Source organism: Lynx canadensis, chromosome B2 (genome assembly GCF_007474595.2).
Source record: "Lynx canadensis isolate LIC74 chromosome B2, mLynCan4.pri.v2, whole genome shotgun sequence".
Lineage (NCBI taxonomy): Eukaryota > Metazoa > Chordata > Mammalia > Carnivora > Felidae > Lynx > Lynx canadensis.
In genome coordinates, this window is record NC_044307.1 from 89,486,015 (window position 1) to 89,501,230 (window position 15,216).

Consider the following 15,216-nt stretch of genomic DNA (forward strand, 5'->3'; position numbering starts at 1 on the left):
ACTCAATTAATGCAATTTAAAAACATAACATAGTATTAACATTATTAAAAACTTTTATTTTTAGTGGTTTTTATTTTAATATTATATAACAACAAAAGATTTTTTTAATATTAGAAAACAACAGAAAAGGTATTTGAAAACTCTCCCTATATATTTCTTACAGAAACTTACAGCAAATTAGACATCTATTGGGAGATTTCCTTAATCTGATAAAGGGCATATATGTAAAAGACTGCAGGGGCACCTGGGTGGCTCAGTCAGTTAAGTGACTGACTTCAGCTCAAGTCATGATCTCACGGTTTGTGAGCTCTAGCTCGGCATCAGGCTCTCTGCTGTCAGCGCGGAGCCGGCTTAGGATCCTCTGTCTCCCTGTCTCTCTGCCTCTCTTCCATTCCTTCTCTCTCTCTTCCCACCCCCCTGCCAAAAACAAATAAACATTAAAAAATGTTTTTAAAACTTCAGCAATATCATACTTCATGGTGAAAGACCAAATGATTTTTCCCAGAGGTCAGAAACAAGGCAAGACTTTGATCTTACCACTTCTGTTCAAAATTGTAGTAGAGTCTAATCAGTGCAATAAAGTAAGAAAAAGAAATAAAGGCATCGTATTGGGAAGGAAGTCATTAACGGTCTTTATTCACATACAGCACAATTGCCCAGATAAGAGATGTCTAAATAAGGAATGGAATTTACAAAAAAACACATAAATACTAATAAGTGGGTTTAGCAAGATTGCAGGCACAAGACAATATGGAAAAATCTATTGTCTCTGTATACTAGCATTGAACAATCAGAAATCAAAATTAAAAATCAATAGCATTTATAATAGCAACAAAATTTTGAGAAACTTAGAGATTAATCTCATGAAAGATGTGTCACACTTTATACACTAAAAATTATGAAACATTGTTGAGAAAAAGTAAGGAACAGCTAAATAAATGCAAAGATAGACCATGTTCATGGGTCAAAAGACTCAATATTGTTAAGAGGTCAGTGTTTCCCAAATTGATCTAAGGATTCAACACATCCCCAATCAAAATTCCAGTATGCATTTTTATAGAAATTGATGAATTGGTTATAAAATTCATATGGAAGTTCTATGGACCCAAAAACAATCAAAACAACTTTGAAAAAGAAAAAGTTGGTAAATATTTGTTCTTCAATATTCTGGAATAGTTTATGTAGATTGGCATAATTTCTCATTTATTTATTTACTATTATTATTTTTAAAAATTGAGATAAGGGGCGCCTGGGTGGCGCAGTCGGTTAAGCGTCCGACTTCAGCCAGGTCACGATCTCGCGGTCCGTGGGCTGATGGCTCAGAGCCTGGAGCCTGTTTCCGATTCTGTGTCTCCCTCTCTCTCTCTGCCCCTCCCCCGTTCATGCTCTGTCTCTCTCTGTCCCAAAAATAAATAAAAAAACATTGAAAAAAAAAATTTAAAAAAAAAAATTGAGATAAGACTACTTCATCTCAAAATTTGTCTTATAGCTCATATAATTAAGACAATCTGGCATACATACAAAAATAGACAGATGAGTGAAACAAGAGAGTCCAGAAATAGACGCCTACACATTTATATACCACTGATCTTTGACAAATGTATAAGGCAATTCAGTAAAGAATTTATAGACTTTTCAACAAATATTGTTGGCAAAATTGGATATCCATATGAAAAAAAATTTGGATATCCATATGCAAAAAAATATTTCAATAAATATCTTTAGAAAAATTGGATATCCATATGCAAAAAATAAAACCAAAAAACAAAAAACTTTGATCCATACCTCATATCATATACAAAAATTCACTTAAAATGGATCATGAACTAATTGTAAAAATTAAAATTATAAAATTTCTAGAAGAAAACTTTTGTGCCCTTGGGTTAGGTATAGAGTTCTTAGATACAACTATAACATGATCCATAAAAGAGCAAATTGATAAATGGACTTCATCAAAGTTTCAAACTGCTGCACTACCAAAGACTCTAAGAACCACACTGGGATAAAATAGTTTCAAATCTTATACCTAGTAGAGGACTTACATCCAGAATATGTAAAGATCTTTCAAAAATTCAATAAACAATTCAATTCAAAACATGGGCAAAAGATTCAGGCATTTCACCAAGGATGATACACAACAGCAAGTAAGCACATAAAAACATGCTGAGCATCACTACCCACTGGGGAAATCAAACTTAAATAACGACAAGAGATTTCTATTTATCAAAAAAATATTCCAGAAAACGGAAACTAATCTATAGTGACAGAAAGTAGATTAGCGATTACCTTTGGACGAGGTGCAGGGAAGTTTGGGAAGGAGAGATTACCAAGGGGCAAGTGAAACTTTAGGGAGTAATGGATACGTCCATTATCTTGATAGCGATGATGGCTTCACAGATGGACAGGTAGGTCAAAACTCAACAAAAGGTACACTTTAAGTATAAGCAGTTTATTGTTTGTCAAATTATAGCTCAAAACAGCTGTTTTTTAAATCTTTTTTTTAAAGGATTAGAATATTTTCTAGTCAATAGGGCTCCTAGTGGCCTCTTTTAGAGCTGTATGATGTTTGAGGTGGTTTAGTCCCAGTGCCTCACTTTACACAGTAAGCTGTGCAGCACAGAGAATACAAAAATCACTAAGCTTGGACTCTTCAATAGGACACATTTAAGTGCAAATCCAGGCTCTGCCCTCTTCACCTTTCCAAACCTGAGTTTTCTCAACTCTCAAGTGAGGCTAACAGAAGTGGTCTCTTATGGTCCTTGTGAGTATGAGATGCGACAATAGATGTAAACCACTTAGCCAGCACATAGCATGGACACCATAATTGGTAGCTATTATTAGGAAACTAAAGCCCAGAAAGATGAAGTGACTTGCCCAACGTCACACAGTTGTGTCATAGCAAGAAGGACCCTAAAGCCATCTCACCTGCTTCCTAGTCAGGTGGTTTTCTTCCATGAGCTGTGATCCTTCAACTGGTATTTACAACATCAGACCCATTGCTCAACAGCAAAAGTGAAATCAAGAGGACCCCACGTAGAATATAGCACCAAGTAAATTCAGCCGCAGCACCAAAAACTAACAGAGTTGGTACCCAAAATTCTACACAACCACTAAACTGTGCAACTGATACAGACATCATGTTAGGACCCTTTATATGTGATACTAAATACAACACAGCTTCCAGCTGGGGTTCATGGTAGGTAGAGGTCAGAAAGTGTGACAGTGAAACTCAGAAACTTCTATGCTAAATCATGAATTCTCCATCTAAGGTCCAAGAACCTTAAAGTTTCATGCATAAATCGTTCAGGGCCCTGGGGACCTCCTGAGATAGTATGGAGAAAGTATATGTGCACGAGCGCATACACACACACACACGCACGCACGCACACATACTTCACCTTTATAGCTTTTATAAAACTCTTAGAGATAAGTGATCCTCCTAAAATATTAAGAATGGCTGGCACAGGGAGTAAGCTGATTTCAGAGACGGAAATGTTACCAAAAAATCATAACCATCAAGAAGTCACATTGAAAGATAACTTGAAATGGTAAGTTTGATCTGTTTCCTTTGATTAAATGTGAAATGAAATCAATAAGCAACACTCAAGCAACCTCTGGGGTTACAAGCAGAGGGAAGACCCCATCAAAGGCAGGGGCCACGGCGACAATTGGTCTGACAGTTCGTGGTGGCTTGAACAGCAGGCAGCTGGTTAACAGAGTCAAAACAAAATTGGTTAATTTTTTACTACCGTAACCCTAATTAAATCTTAGTAAAATCCTTGTGTGTAAAATAACCCAGAATCGGTCAAAAGAGCTTTCGACGACCCTGGAAGACAATGGTGATTCTCAATCTCCAGCGTTTGGAGGCTGCTTCAAAAAAAAAAAAAAAAAAAATCCGTGAGGTCCTCCTAAGTGTGTACACATCTAGCAACATATACAGTAAATTCCTCATAGAATAAGAAAAGGAAAAGACCCAGTAGTAAGGGGTCATGATTAAAGCTTATCCTCCTCAGAATGGAGAGCAAAATCAAAGTTTAAAATGCTTCCACAGAAGGGGCTGGTGGGAGATTAATAATTAATGTACGGCAGCAATACGGAAATTTTGAAATGTAAATCTGATGAACAAAAAGTGGCATACGATGACAAGCAGGCGCAACAAGGGAGAAGGCGTGGAGGAGGGCCTTGTGCTGGGAGACAGGATAGAAAGTAGCCCTGATTGGGCTTGCGGGGGGGGGGGGGGGGTGTTCCCTTCCCCACACCCCCACACCCCCACCGCCGGCGCCAACTTTCATTTGGACGCGGACAGCTGCTGAAAAGTTAGGAGAGAGCGAGGAGCGGGAAGACTCTTTAACCAAAACAAATCAGGTTCACTTGTAGCTTTCCCAAGAGTCTTTCTCTGAAAAAAAGAAAAAGAAGAAAGTTTAACACATCACTTTGATATGTGCTTTGCCAGCGAGTTCTCTGCACTTCCCATTTCCTTCCCATCCTCTTTGCTCGCGTTCTTACTGTTAGATTTCTTTTTAAAAATCCATTTCAATTTTCCTCTAATATTTGTGTATAATTTTTCCTCCTTTTAACTAAGCTCCTTTTGAAATGCCTCCCTTTGTGTGTCTGCAGGCAGGGGGGCAGGGTCTTTGCTCTCCTCTTTGGCCCAGTTTACGGGGGCTTGGGGCTTCACCGGGAGCTCTCAGGAGCATTGTGCAAATTGCACCAGGGCTTCCGTTGGAAGGAGCCACTCATCCCGGCGACCCCGTGCTGTGCCCGAGTGCATCAAGGCCATGTCAACCCCTTGATGCTGCCTCACGCTGTGATCTTCCTTTGCACTGTGTCATATGTCACGATGGGTTTTCCCACAATGCATTCTTTAGTTCAGTGTCAGGGAAAAAGAACAAATAATGTGCTCCTGTGGCAGCCAAACATGCTACCTGCAAGGTTGGGGAGCTGAACACATTTTCCTCCTCTGGAGTGAATTCCCTCAGCTGAAGCTGTCTCTCTTGCTTGCCATTATTCTCACTCTGCCCACCCCTCCCCTACTCTGACTTCAGCTGCTCTGCAAAGTGCTTTCTGCAGGTTAAAGCATTCGTTTGGCAGGAAAATTTGGAGTTGCAGACAATCTTTGTGAGTTCATCGACGGGTCTGTTTATGCTAAATATATTTACACGAGAAATACTGATCTAAGGTGTTCCATATTGTCTATATAGAGTTTCGTCATGAAACCGTGTGAAAATTTGCAGAGGGCAGAAGTTCCCCTAGAACAAGGCCACTGAGAAATCATCCCTAAACTCATGAAAATGTCTATTTTTTAATTGCCAGTTCATCATCACTTTACCTTTTTTAAAAAAATTATGATGGAGAATACCTCCTTTGCTGTGCAAAATAGCCAAATGCCAGACTGGCTGCCCTTAATCTGTCTTTCTGAGAAAGGAAAGAAGGCTTGCTTGCCCTGATGATTGCATTTATTATCTGACTACATACAGTCTCTTTTACGCACAGCACATGCTATAGCATGTATGGTGTTTGGAGGTATTCATGCAAACTTTTTATACCCACTGGCCTTACACACAGAAGGAAGAGACAAACAACATGTTAAACCTTAGGGCATCTGAAAGGATCAATGAAAAAAAAAAAAAGAAACCAGACTTCCCTCCTCTGTGGAGTGTCCACAGCTTACAATAAAGTGTAAAAAATAAATAAATAAGATCATATCATATGACTCTCCGCACCCTGCTACACAGGGGATTTGTTAGACATGCAGGCTTTCAGACTCCTCCCCACACCTACCAATTCAGAATCTGCATTTTGACAAGATTTCCAGATGGTTCGCTTACACATCAAAGATTGAGGAGCGCTGCGCTGCACGATGGTGTGGTAGGTGTTTCCGAAAAGATGCAGCCTGAGGAGTCAATTGCATGTAGAACTTTTGCCCTGAGAGCAAACCACCTTGTCTGGTATACGTACAAAGTATCCTCATAAACTACAAATGGTATTTCTCATATCAACAGAGGAAGAGAAAGCTAAATAAAAACACGTACTCGGTGCAAACATCCCTTTTCTATTTATGGAGAAATGCATATGAAGTATATATAATTTTATATATATTAATGCACATGAAAATGGCTTAGCAACAAAATAGAGACAGATCCTGGGTTGCTATAACACTAAATGGAGGATGGAGAACCCTGATGAAGGTTAAAACCAATTCAAATTTGCAGGTTGTGCTGACTATATTATTCTGAAGGAGTTTGTGGTATGATAGTCTACATTGAATCATTTAGATACTTACAGTGTGCATAAATTGAAAACTGTTATTTTTTTCTTCTGAAATGAACTGCTGAGTATGTGTGAGCCCAGCTCTATAAAGCGCTCTCTCGCGTGCTCTGTCTCGCGCTCTCTCCCTCTCTTCCTCTTATCACTTTTTTCCCCCTTATCTTTCTTGATGTCAAACCATGATGGCTGATGCTATCATATGTCTCTTCGTTACACTGAAAGTATTCTTTAAACTCCTTGGTAGAATGCATCCCCCCTACAGCCCTGTTCCACCTCTGCCCTTATAAATACACTTACATTGCCAGTTCTACTCTCATTTGTAACAAGGTAAATTCTTACTTAGGCAGTGTTTATTATCAGGTTCATGTTTGCTTATTGATACTTTGGTTTTATCAAATGTTTCTCAGCGTGAAAATCTTATTTCACTAATGAAGAAGCTGAGTTCAAAGAATTCTTTAGAAGTGTTGTACATAAACAACCACGAAAGAGTGTCCCCAACCATAGCAAGCCAGGCCTTGTATTCCTACTCTTGAAATACCACTCATAACAAACGTTGGGGGATTTCTTCTGATTAGATTAATTTCTTATCATTTCACCTTACTCGGTCGCTTCTTTTTTTCCTCTCACTACCAAATACCCATTCTTTAAACTTTTTAAAAACACTAGACTTAATTTGGGGAGCAGTTTCAGGTTTACAGAAAAATTGAGCAGAAGTACAGACTTACATATCGCCTCAAACTCCTCCCACTTAGTTTTCCTTATTTATTAACATCTTGCGTTAGTGTGGCACTCTTGTTGCAATAATGATATATAATTATTAACTAATTTACATAGTTGAGATCAGAGTTCGCTTTTATCTCTATGGGTCCAAATATCCATTTTTTCATTGCATCACTGCTGTGATCCTTTCTGGATTTTCTTCCCACCTAATTAAGGGAAATACATACTGGTACAAAAAAGAAGCCCATTCCAATCGATCACCACATTACCAGAGGTAAGTAGTAGCTATTTGTTTCTTCTCCTGAACATCCATTGCATTCAAAGGACCTTGAGGCAGCAAGTGACTCAGACATGTATCTGACATGGACTCCCTCTCTGGAACCTAGGCTCAATTAGGAGGGATAAAACATGGATAAAAGTACTAAGACAAGGATTGAAGAGAGCTCAGGAGAAAAATCATGGCAAGTTGAGTGGGTGGAGGACAGGCTCTTGTAGGGAAGGCAGCATTTGAGAGCCACGAAAGATCAATAGAATTTGAGGGTGTGCCAATCAGGTTTAGGGACCGGCTGAGAACAACTCTAGTGAAAAGACTGAGGATGGAGAGATGTGAGTCTTGTAAGAAAGCCAGAAGGAGTTCAGACTGGTTGACTACAGGATTAGTGAAGAGCAGGGATGGTCAACAAAGCTGAGAGTGGATTATCCATTTCTGTGGAGGATACTCCTAGAACACTTAGAGAAGTGGTTCTCCAAGTGAGGTAACAAGACACCCCAAGGCTGTTTCTAGAGCCAGGTTTCTCTTAGTATGCTACTTGGCTCATCAAAACAGAACCAGTCTCCTGAGGCTCTTATTTCCAGGTCTCACTTACACTCACCTATTCAGGATCTGGAGGGAGGAGGTGAATGTAGAGACCAGGAATTCACATTTTGAACGAGAATTCCAGGGGCGCCTGGGTGGCTCAGTCGGTTAAGCGTCCGACCTCAGCTCAGGTCTTGATCTCGCGGTCCTTGAGTTCAAGCCCCGCATCGGGCTCTGTGCTGACAGCTCAGAGCCTGAAGCCTGTTTCGGATTCTTTGTCTCCCTCTCTCTCTGACCCTCCCCTGTTCATGCTCTGTCTCTCTCTGTCTCAAAAATAAATAAATGTTAAAAAAAAAATTGAACAAGAATTCCAGGTGATCCTTATACTATAGTATGAGATAATTTTCCTAAGACAGTTGGGAAATGTGCCAGGGCACAATAGTACTTTGAGCAGAAGTACAGACTTACATATCGCCTCAAACTCCTCCCTTTTTCATTGAATTCAAAATCCACACACCTTTTTAAAAATAAACACATGACCTCAAAAAATTTATCTATGAGGTAGACACACATTCACCCTCCTCTCTCATTAAAAATATTTGGATGGAAACATTTGAGGAGCACTGTACCAAAAGCAGACAGAAGACCCAAATATGCTGCTAATATGTGGAAACGTATATAGATTCTTAGGCATAAACTCTGCTTTGTGTGTCTGTATAAATATCGCCTTTCTCTGCAATGATCAGCTTTGGCCTCCTCCACACCTCCCCTGGTTTGATGGCAGACCATAATAATGTCACTTGGCTATTCTTGAAAAACAGCTACTAAATGTTGATGATACTTACTGCAGCAATATTTATGTGAGAATCCTAAAATACTTGGGAAAATGTTTTGAGGGTGCAAAGGCTGGCATAGCCATAAATTCTGAGTAACGCTGCAGTTGGGCAGGGACATAAAGTTCAATCGCCTCTGATTTTCTGGACGGTTTTGTTCACTGTTTTGTACACTCATACGACCCTTCTTAGTCTAACTGGATGTGGGGCTCTTCCTAGCAGGTTAACTGTCAAACTGAGGAACTGAAGAATATCGTGATTTCCCAAGTCTCATTTGCTCCTGGGGTCATTCTTACCCACAATGAAGAAATCAATTCAATGGCCAGTCTCATTTATCTCAGATTCCTGAAGATTAAACTTCAGACGTTTCTGTACACACAGAAGTGAGAACAGAAGGAAAATCTAAGTCTTCAAAACCATGTGCCTTGAACATAATGGCTGCTGGTAACAAAAATAGAAACCCCTCCCTTTGAGAGAAATGTACTAAACAATGCAGATACAAAGACATATGCAATTTGTTACCAGAGAGAGGAGTTGTATAGGCAAAAGCAGCCAGTGCTTGATTTAATGAACCAAATCACCAATTATCCACAAGGGTAAATGGCTATTCCCCACACTCAGTTCTCACCTCCCACACTTTCTGCTTTGGAAATTATTCCTCTGAATGGACATGCAAAGCAGAAGATGCAAAGAGAACTTTGCCTTTGTTCATTCTTCCTTCAAACATTTATAGGGGAGCCTGGGTGGCTCACTTGGTTGAGCGTCTGACTTTGGCTCAGGCCATGATCTCACGGTTTGTGAGTTCGAACCCTGCATTGGGCTCTGCACTGACAGTGGGAGCCTTCTCAGGATTCTCTCTCTCTTTCTCTCACTCTACCTCACACACTCTCTCTCTCAAAGTAAATAAACTTTTTAAAAATGCTTTAAGGGGCACCTGGGTGGCTCAGTTGGTTAAGCGTCCGACTTCAGCTCAGGTCATGATCTCGAGGTCCGTGAGTTCCAGCTCCGTGTCGGGCTCTGTGCTGACAGCTCAGAGCCCGGAGCCTGCTTCGGATTCTTTGTCTCCCTCTCTCTCTGCCCCTCCCCTACTCATACTCTGTCTCTCTCTCCTTCAAAAATAAATAAACATTAAAAAAAAATTTAAATAAAAATGCTTTAAAATGTTCATTCAAATGTAAACAATTATTCTTCAAGTGTGTTGTGTGGCTGTTTTGTGTTTTCCACAACTCACTGCTCTATTTTGTAAGACCATGTCACTCTAACATTGATAACATGGCCCTCTCGCCATCTTTAGTACATATCTGGAACTCATCTGAGGGGTCCTGGGCTACTGCCGTGTCATTAGCTATTTTGCCTCCACCCTTTATTCAACTGAAATGATTTTTTAATTATTGAAGAGAGATCCTTTACAGGATCTCTCATCTTATGTAAGCTGCGACCCTTTTAGAGTCTTTGATCAGAGAATCATACCTGCATTGTCTCTGAGGTTGAAGAAATTTACTTTCCCAAAGTCTAAATTTTATCTGACAATGTCTAGTTTTGCAGCCCTTTGCCCAAATCTCTACAATGGGCAGTAATTTTCCCTATAGTTTCATTAATTTTCATATTCTTGACTATTCTCCTTTCTTACTTCAGTGACAGGCCAAGATGGCTCCTTCCGAACCCATCCGTTTCAACACCCCCCCAGGTCCCTCCATACACAGACACACACACACACAGACACATGCACACACACACACACACACACACACACACACAATTTCTCAGGTTCTATAATATCTCTAGACTACCCCAAAGCAAATTTTCTTGAGTGGGGCCAAATATTTGAGGTCACAGTCATGAAAAGAAAAGGTCACTCAGGCTCTCAGTAGTTATAACCTCACAAATAGAATCCAATTTTTGGCAAGCCCAGTAAAGAATGCATCAGATTAGATGCTATGCTTTGCTGGAGTGAAACTTCCAACAGAGTTCCAAATATTTGACATCCCTCATGTCTGTCTTAGCTTAACCCTATCATTGTTGTTACCTGAATTGTAATAGTTTATTCCACAACATCCATCTTTTCAGGAAGGCTTAAGTTTAATAAGAATAATATCCATTTTTCCTTTGCAAAATAACATATATACACTCACATTATACATATATACGCCCACAAACATATACGATTTTTGAAAATGTAACTTTCCATTTTCAGAAATATTTCTGTTTACTGTAAGCAGATTAATGACAAAGACTATTCAAGAGCTCTTTTAGGCTTCTTTGCCTCTTTCCCTGGTCAATCCAAATTTAACACTTATATTTAATAGTAATTCCATGTGAGAGCAAGAAAACACCTCTCTACCCACCCTTGAGTGTAGAGCAGTAAAAGATAAAAAGTTATGATAGTATTCTGGTCTTGAGAGAATCAGAATGCCTATTTATTTCTCTTTTGTGGAAGTGCACTTGAGAAGTAAAATGTGAAACCCTACCCCAGTGTGAGATTAAAAGCAGAGGGAGGTTTTCCTCATAACTACAAATGATCTACACGGAGAGAACAAGTAATGATGAGTTTTTGAAAATGATAAGATTGTAGCAATCCGAAGCACTGCAAGAAATTGGCAAATTGTAAAACGACCAGAAGGAGCCACAGTGAAACTCTAATTTTGCCGGCTCTCCAGCCTCAGCAAACGGAGAAGATGCAGGCGGCAGGGATGATTTTCCTCTTTCCAGGGTGGCCGGACCTTCTAAACCATGAGATACAAGAGGTTAGCTGTGTGGTCTCTGTTGGAGAGAGTTAAAGGATCATGGTCACAGAGCACAGGGCAGTTGAGATATCTGTAAACTCATTTCTGTCATTGCTTTAGGGACACAAAATCCTGTTGGCTTTATTGAATGTGGTAACTGTCAGCGTGTTATGAACATTAACAGGGTCTGCAGAAGTGACCTCCACCGTTGACTAGATAGTTCCCATTGGAACGAGGTTATGACTTGTATCAAGCAAAGTGATGCCTGTTCAAAGAACGGGAACGTCACACTCGGGTAAGATTCTGGAGGTGTCTGGAAGTTAATAACCATCTATTGGTAACTAACACCTTCACGTCTACAGACCAAAATCCTGTCCCGGCCTAAAATTCCTTATTTTTTTTAAATGAAACTAAGCACAAATAAAGCCCCAATGATGAAACTAGGAATGCTCAAACGTCATTTTGTAGATCCATTGAGACCCACCCACCCCCAAATTTTGGAAAGTACTTGGGATTTCTTGGTCACAGTCATGAAAGAAACGGACCATCAAAGGTTCTAAAAAAATCACGACTTCCTTGTTTAGATCAGATTATCCTTTTACCAGTCAGCTGGTCGGGCATCTCATCCTTCCCTACACTGCCACCAGTGCTGTGTATTAGCCCCAAAGACCCATGCCCCACGACTCCATATTGTATCTTCTTGGCTCCTTATGTAGTCTCTTGACTGTGTTCCCATAGTTGGTACCTCTGTTTCTCCTTCATACCCTGGCCCTGGCCCTAGCCTGGTCCCTAAACTTCCTCAGGACTGCCTCAGCTTCTTCCAGGTAAGCCTGCCACACCTGACTATGACAGCAATACACCACGCTTAGGAAACTACCTTTTCCCCTTATTCTCTGTAATCTAATAGCTATTTTTGTGAGGTCTTCATTGCTAGTTTTTTTTCCAAATTTGAATAATGTTTACCAAGCCCTCTATTTTTTTGTTCTTAGAGAAAGGATGTGAGCAATTAGCTCAACACCCTCAATATGGTAAAAAGTAAACTGAGTTTTATACTAAACTTCATGTCTTAATTTGGTCATTTCTTCTTGGTAGCACAGTACTTTATTAAAGGTCTCTAACCTCTTCAATTCACTGATTCACTCATTCACTGATTCATTCATTCAACAAACATTTATCCTTTCCATTTTCTCAATTTTTGCATTATAAAACATCTTGCCTAAGAGAGTTTTGTTGTGATTGGTGAATCACATAACTGATGCTTTTTATTCTTACAATTATTTCAATGCAAACATTTCCAGCCTGCTTTTATTTCCATTGATTTTCACACATATTTACCCTTTCTCATCTTAAATAATGGATTTTTCTTCTTTTCTATGCCTGTGTTTAAATATTTCCTTTATTTGTTATATGTGCCTTTTCTTTGCAAAATAATTATAGCTACAGTGTATAATTATGGTTTAATCGTTGCATCCATTCTGTTCAATGATCCCTTTACTAAGTGGAATTACATGTCGAGTTAACACCTTTATCAAGTGCTAGTTTTCAAAGAATAAGCTATGCAGTCTTGCTGAGTTTTTCCCAGCACTCGCCTTTTCCAGAACAAAGCATTCTTCCAGAGTGAATGGTTTACAAAAATCTGATAGCAATTCAGTCGGATAGAAAAAATGAAAACTCTATATTTTAGCTGTGTTGCAGGCAAGAAAGAATGATGAAACTGAATCTATCTTCAAATTATAGAAATTGACTGACTTTACAGATGCATTAAATGGTTCACCTTTTAAGATTTAACTTTTTAAGATGTATTCGAATTGAATTTTTGAGATGCCGACAACTCTTACTCTTCCAATGACCCCTGTTTTCTTTTTTAGATATTTTGCTCTGAAGAAATTTCATTGGAAAAAAATAAACTTAATATAATCTCTACTTTTCTTTTGTTTTTTATTTTATCACCTCAAATCAGTTTTAAAAAATAGAATGTAAACCAATCAATAAATAAAATATTATCTTTATTAGCAATATTTATTTTTAAGTTCCTATATGCTGGATACTCTGCTAAATTCTTTACATAGATCAGCCTCTTTGATCTATATTCAAAATAAGGTTGTTCCTATTATTACCTTCATTTTACAGATAAGCTAACAGGTCTTTAAAAGGGTAAGTGACTTCCCAAAGTCACAGAAGTATTGTGATTATAACATCAGTAAGGGACCTCATTCGAACCCACATGCTGATGAGGCCTGTGAACTTTTGGGTTATATGAGTCAAATAGCACTTCCGAAGGTCATTGTGGGAAAATCAGAATCTATTGCATTAAAATCCCTAAGAAATGAGAACCTCACGCTATGTGCATACTTCAGTATCTACTCCAGTGGGTGCAACGTGCCAGGGAAGACTTTAGTGGAAGCACAACATGGACATCAGACTTTAAGTCACTCTTGGTCCCTATCTACAGTTCATTGACACCATCTAGCTGCTGTATTATCATTTTTTTATTATAACACAAGGGTTTCCCAATGATTAGATTACAGGTAAGAAAGACCAACCACAGTTCGCAGGCTTCAGCCAACACCCTTTTGATTTGCTGTGTCACAAATGGACCAACAACTATCACATACAGTTGACCCTTGAACAATGGGGATTAGGGGCACCGACTCCCAGCCCATGCAGTCAAAAATTTGAGTATAACTTGGACTCGCCCAAAAATTACCTACTAAGCCTACTGCTGACCAGAAGACTTACTCATAGTGTAAATAGTCGATTATCACATATTTTATATAGGTATTATATACTATATCCTTAAAATAAAGTAAGCTAGAAAAAAGAAAATGTTAAGAAAATCACTAGGAAGAGAAAATACATTTACAATATGCATTGTATTTATAGAAAAAAAAATCTATATATAAGTGGATCCGTGCAGTTCAAACCCTGTTGTTTAAGGGTTAACCGTATGTGTGTGTGTGTGTGTGTATAATATAGATCATATTGTGTGTGTGTGTATATATATATATATATATATATATATATAGGCAAGAATAATTTATTAGTTTGCATGTCTTTAAAGAACATGAGATACTTATATGCTTTTAACATGAGATACGTGTTTGTGTGCCTTTTAGTGTAATCTCTTACATAATCTCAATGTGAAATATTTTTGAATAATTCTATACTTTGTTTAGGGAGTCACCATACATGTCACAGAAATTATCTCTGCTCAAAGAATTCAAAAGCAATAAACATCAAGTCTCAATAGGACTTAATTTAAGGATTTTGCGTGTCTCAGGCTTATAATATAGATTAATAGCATCATTTCCACAATGAACCACAATTATGTCAATTAATGGAAATTTCCAGGTAACAAGATGCTGAGATAGACATTTTATTACACACGCGCACACACACATACACAAACACACACATACATATATATATATATATATATATATATATATATATATACATATATATATCAACACGTCAACACTCATAAATAAAATGAAGGGGGTAGTTTAAGCTCCATTTCTTCAGCAAACTCTCAGTAAAATAATTTACATTATTTGTAGTCTGGTTGCCCATAAAGCTTTCAACAGCTGAATAAATATCTGAGTTTTGCTCTGTCTTTGTTTCAATTTACTTGCATACCTGTGAGCCCCTTTCCACCACCCCTAGGTAGACCACCCGGAGCCCAGTTCCTGGTGGTGCTAGTAAGAGTTGAGTGCTTAATTTCCTGCATGCTGCATATAAAAGCACCCGTATGTGTCAGGCTCCAAAGGCAAAACACAAAAAGGAGTAAACACTGGTTTTATATGGAATCCTTCATATACAAATTATCCCAAAGAGCTTTACAAACAATGAATTCGACACTGGGATGGTGTGAACA

General features: G+C 38.7%; 1 pseudogene; it reads left to right on the forward strand.

Annotated features, from left to right (window-relative positions):
- The first annotated feature begins 2,385 nt into the window (after positions 1-2,385).
- The window catches only part of LOC115514965, a 69,606-nt pseudogene continuing 56,775 nt past the window's right edge, over positions 2,386-15,216 (forward strand).